Genomic DNA, 6,000 nt, shown 5'->3' on the forward strand with positions numbered 1-6,000 from the left:
CAAATGTAAATTCAAACTTTGCAGAGGTTAGTTTCCGCACCCATCCACCTACTCATCCCTAGTCTCCAGCCAGGCAAGCAAAAAACTTAGATGGCTTGAAAAGAGGATTAGACAAATTCATGGAGCAAAGGGCTATCGATGGCTACTGGCCAAGGTAGCTCTGCTCTCTTTCCATAGTTGGAGGCAGCAAGCTCTTCTTATGAACAGCTGTGCCTGCCCAGCTATTCAATAGGAGAGCATGGGGTGTGGGTCAATTGTTGAATCAATTGTTGGACAACATGGTGACGGTGACAGGTAAGGCTGTTTGTCACTGAGCTCTGTAGTCTGTTCTAGTTTTACCTTGTTTTTATTTTGTTTTTGTTTTTGAATATATATATTTTTATTGGGGGTTTTTAACATATCATTTCCAACAATCATAGAACATAACTTCATATCTTTTTTTAAAAAAATGAATTTTATTAGTATTTTCCACACAACAACACGAAAGATATCAAAAGATAACAATACACAACACACAAAAATCAACATTCGAAAACTAATATTCTTGAAATATTTCAAATTATCCTCCTTACAAAACTTCTTGCAGTCCTACTAGCATAATCTGTTCATTACCATTACTTTTCAAACAGTTCATATATTTACTCCAGTCTTCTAAGAATCTCTGGTCCCGTAGATTTCGAACCCTTCCTGTTAATTTGTCTAATTGTGCATAGTCCATCACTTTCATCCGCCATTCTTCTTTCGTCGGTAATTCTTCTTGCTTCCATTTTTGTGCCAAACACTGTTTTTATTTTGAATCGTTTTAAAGTTTTAAAGACAGTTGGCTCAGTAGTTAATTGCTACATACAGGCAAGGAGCATATCTGCCTATATCACGGTGCTGTGCCATACCTGTGCTGATTTCTTAAAGGAAACCTTTAAACCTACCAGTTGTCGGAATATTCTAGAAGAAACTTGAAAATGGTCTTGAATATGTTGCTAGGCAATGGAATATATGTGTGTGTGACCAGTGTAAAGTTTTGTAAATAATAAAGACTCTGAGAAACAGAACCAAATGGTGTTTACTCCTGCAATGGGAATTTCACTAAGAGATAGCTGGAATGCTGCTGTTGCTGCTATAAAGAAGTAAAAGATGCAGGAAACTTTCTGTAAAAGGAACCCTGCTGCAGAAAGAAATGAAAACCCAAGAATAGATACAGTGGTACCTCTGGATGCGAATGGGATCTGTTCCAGAGCCCCTTTCGCATCCTGAAGCGAACTCAACCCGCGTGTGCGCAGGTCGCGATTCGCCGCTTCCGTGCATGCGCGTGATGTCATTTTGAGTGTCTGCGCATGCGTGAGCAGCAAAACCCGGAAGTAACACATTCCATTATTTCCGGGTCACCATGGAGCATAACCTCAAAATGCTCAACCTGAAACGACTTCAACCCAAGGTATGACTGTGCTCATGCACCAACAGTTATGAGTTAGAAGGGGAGAGCTATGGCAAGGATTCTTCCTAAGACACACCCCCACAACCAGGCCCAGCTTTGCACCCTAATTCAGTGTTTTTCCTGTCTGGAATATCTGTTTCAACTCAGATGCTTCTAGCTTACCTATATGGAGAAGAGAGAGGGGGGTGTGAGCACGTGTGGAAGCACGCTTACTCTACTAGGGTAACTTTGGCAACAATTGCTGGGCAAATCTGAAACAGGGTCCACCAGTTGCTGACCTCTCCTTCTGGGCATTAACTGTTTTCTCAGTGTCAAATTCTTATTTGTCTGTAAAAAGCAGGCGAAATACTCAGAAGGCATTTGGCTGGGGCACAGGGGAAGGGCAGGGAATAGGGTATTTTATCTTTCTTCCCCTTGCCTGATGCATGAATGTGAAGCTGGGGGTGGTTGGTGGGAATTGGGATGAAATAAATTTGGGGCACACTTTCAGAAATAATGGCTAGCAACCAATGAAGTAACAAACTCTAGTTCTTCTTTCTCTAGGGAAGAGAAGGCAGAGCCAGTGTGGTATAGTGATTAGAGTGTTGAACTGTGATCTGGGAGACCTGGGTTCAAATCCCACAACCAGCCATGAAGCTCACTGGATCACCTTGGGCTAGTCACTGCATCTCAGACTAACCTACCTCACAAGATGGTTGTGAGGATGGAATGGGGAGGGGGAGAAATGTGTACACCATATTGAGCTCCTTGGAGGAAATAAGGCAATAATACTATTACTACAACTACTACTACTGTACTAATAATACATCTGGAATGTTGTCTTCATCTGCAAACAGTTTGCTGCTTTGCTCAAAACCTCTGCCACAGTATCCTTGTGAGAAGCTGGTGACAAGGGATCCCTGTAGCTTGTGAGCTGTGGTGCTGGAGTGTGGCGTAATCAACACTCGTTGCTCCAGTTCAGAAATATTGACGGCTTTCCCTCCACCTCTTATGACGTCACACTGGGAAGCTGTTGTCGGAGCTGTTGCCATGGGGATACTAGCAATGCTACTGCGCTTGCTGGCATCTGTCATGCACCTCTCGGTCTTTTGTGTGACTCAGGGAATGCATGCTGCTAGACAGCCCCCCACCCTCCCTTGCCCCATAACACACATCACTGGGCAGCTTGGCAGAAGGACATCAGTGATTCAGAAGGTCACTTGGATCGTGCAATTCCAGAACTTGCACACGAGAGGCCCAGGGAAAGACTGTAATAGATGGGGTGGGGTGGGCATTGGGAAGAACATAGATGAACCTTGCTGGATCAAACCAAAGTGCCAGCATCCTGTTCTCACAGTAACAACCAGGTGTGCCAATGGGAAGCCCGCAAGCAAGAATTGAGTGCAACAGTGCTCTCCCCACTTAGGAACAAAGGAAGGTGCCTTCCACCAGGTCAGACCTTGATCTACGTAGCTCAGTATGGTCAATACTGACTGGTGGCAGCAGCAACTCTCCAGGGCTTCAGGCAGGGGACATGCAATAGCCCATCTAGTCCAGCATCCTGTATGTTTATTTTGTGTGTCCCGATTCTTCCAATGTTCAGCTTCATTGGATAATGATAAAGAACCACCAGAAGAGAGAACACCAGGGACCCTTAAGCTGCCCATCAGCAGCTAGTATCCGACAGCAGACTAAGAAGACACACACTTCGCTTGGACCTTCCCACTATGTGTATGTCTGTTTACATTGAAGTATTTATAAATCTGCATCTAAATGCGTATGTCAGAACGTGCACTTTGTGTCAAACACTTCCTTTGGTGACATTTAAGCTGCCAGCCGAGATGCACTCATTCCTACTGACTATGGCCTCTCTAAAGCTCTGTTAATCTATGATTCTGCAGAGCCACCAGTGTGCAACATCATGTACAGGATGCACCCCTGACCAATGGCCTTGAACAAAGCAGAGTACACCAGACATTGAGGATGACATTCAGAACAAAACACAATTCATACTGTCTTGTGTGCAATGATGTGGCAAGTTCTTAGCACCTGGATAGCAGACAGAGAAAGCTCAGGTCACCTGCATGCAGTCTTTCCCACCATGTGTATTTCTTATTCAGAGTTATTACCTAAATTTGCAACTACACTTATAAATTAGCATATGCAAATTGGTGTCCTCTTTTGGGGTGTTGCATTTTCTCTTTTATTTTTTGGCAATGCATAGGTGGCCACTGAGCTACTAGTTGGCTAGGGCGGGGGAGATTGAGTGCGCAGTAAGTATGGTCTCATGAAATGTGAGCTACAAATTTCACACATCTGTAGATTTAGGATCCCTTCAGACTGGTGTTTTGTTTGTTTCCTTTTTAAACAGGTGTATTCCGCAGCATGCCAAGGGTGTTGCATTAATGGTGGAATTATACTAAACTGTCTGCACATCATTCTGTTTTATTAGCTGTCCTGTAATGTACTCCCAATGTTACTGCATTACTGTTGTCTGGAGGGGCACCTTTATGCTAAAGCACAACAAAAACACCCCTGTCCCAACCCATTTATGATATAAACCTTTACATGATTTCAGCAGGAGGTTACAATGTGTACAGCGACTGGAAATGAAGCTTTATGTCAGCCCCAAAACATCTGCGGGCACAAGCAGTATTGAAAGCTGCCCAATACCATCTTAAGTACATATTGTCATGAATGCACCATAAAAAGCACACCTCAAGGAGCCCTTTAAAAAAAAATTGAATTCCTGAAATCTATAAATCTTTATTCTAATTGCAGCTTAAATTGTGCAATGGCTCCCCCCTCTTTCCTCTCAAGGGACTGTTCACCATACCTAGAGTAAACCCACTCTAGGGGTTTAATGGACCCCCACTCTAGGGGTTTAATGGACACGACTAACCACAAGACCCGTTGAATTCAAAGGGATTTGCTTCCAGGTAAATAAGGTTGGGACTGAAGCCTCAGTGGATCTTGTCCAGTGCTTTTTTCTGGGGGGACGGGGACGCAGGGGTATGCATATCCCTAAACATTTTGTGAATCTTAAGTTTGGTCTCATTGAGGGGCAGTATTTCAGTATGAATAGGAAAATGAGAGTACCCCTAAACATTTTTTTTATTAGAAGAAAAGCACTGGTCTTTCTTGTCTGAGTAGAACTTAGTTGGGTACAAAACAAAAAAATTCCTTCCAGTAGCACCTTAAAGACCAACTAAGTCAGTTCTTGGTATGAGCTTTCGTGTGCATGCACACTTCTTCAGATAGTCTTAGTTGGGTACAGTTCATGTTTTCCTATTTTCTCTTTGCCAAATTTAAATAAAATACTCTGTGTGGGTGGAACCATGGCATATATATGATATACAAAGGAAATTTTTAATTCCGTTGTTACCTTGGTAACTTATTTTTAACATATGGATGTGTGTGCATGTATACACTCCGCTCTCCCACAATATAATGGTTGTGACCGGTTTATTTAGCAATCTGCCCTTCAGGAAGAAAGATCAGATTAACATCCCAAGGAATACGACAGTCATTATAACGCAATTATCAGACGGAACCAGGAATGGCTCTGGCAATATAACACAGTTATCCATAATTGCTTCATTCATAGAGACTGCCTCCTTCCATATGCCCTATTATGATACCTGAGAATGCCTTCATTTTGATACAATTTATGCATTGGACTCTTTCTTTAAAACAAAAACCAATGGCTATTTTCATTTTAAAAATACATACAATTAAAAATGCATATAACTGCAATTGCAATAATTATTTTTACCTGAAAGGAGGGATTGCAATTGGAAGAAATTTAACTGTGCAATCCTCTACCTGTCTCCTCAGAAGTAAACCCACTGAAATTCAGTAGAGACTGCCCTGCTCCTACATCAGGGGCTTTAGGTCTGCAGCCTGAATGATATTTAGGATTGCCTTACATATTTCTTTGCATGTTTTAATTTCATTTCAGTATAACATGAAAGAGTCCCAATTATCCGTAAGCTTGGAATATCTATTGTCCTAACAGTCTTAGAAAGGGAGTAATTTTCATCATTCTCAAAGTATGTCAGGAATTTTGAAGCCAGTCTCCCATTGCAGGGTTTCTTCTAATGCTCTGCAGTGAATATCCAAGCCATCATAAGCATGCTGTTTATCAAACACTGACCCTATTATTAAATATATTATTCCCAGCTAGAAAACTTCACGGTCCTAAGGGGACCATTTCTGTTGTTCTCTCTTGAAATTTCTAACAAAAACCTTGATGAAACATATTACATATTTGCATATGTGTCTAAGCCAGAGGTGGGGAACCTGTGGAGGCTCAGTTCCCATTGCCTAGTCCAAACACTGGGGTTCATCTCCAAAGGACTGTCTGCTCCTGCAGGGTGCTTGCCTACTTTTTGAGAACGGGTTCAAAGGCTTTGCCCTGGACGCCAGCATATTTGTGATATATGAACTAGGGCCTTTACGCTGGTGGCATCCTAGGCATGGGCGTAGCTAGGATTCTTGTGGAGGCCCCCCCCCCGGGCTTTTATGAGGGGGGCAGATCATCAGATTTGTATTGATTTTGATTGATTGTGGGGGCAGCTCCGCCGTCC

This window comes from Podarcis gaigeae (assembly GCF_964106915.1).
Source record: "Podarcis gaigeae genome assembly, chromosome: Z".
Taxonomy (NCBI): domain Eukaryota; kingdom Metazoa; phylum Chordata; class Lepidosauria; order Squamata; family Lacertidae; genus Podarcis; species Podarcis gaigeae.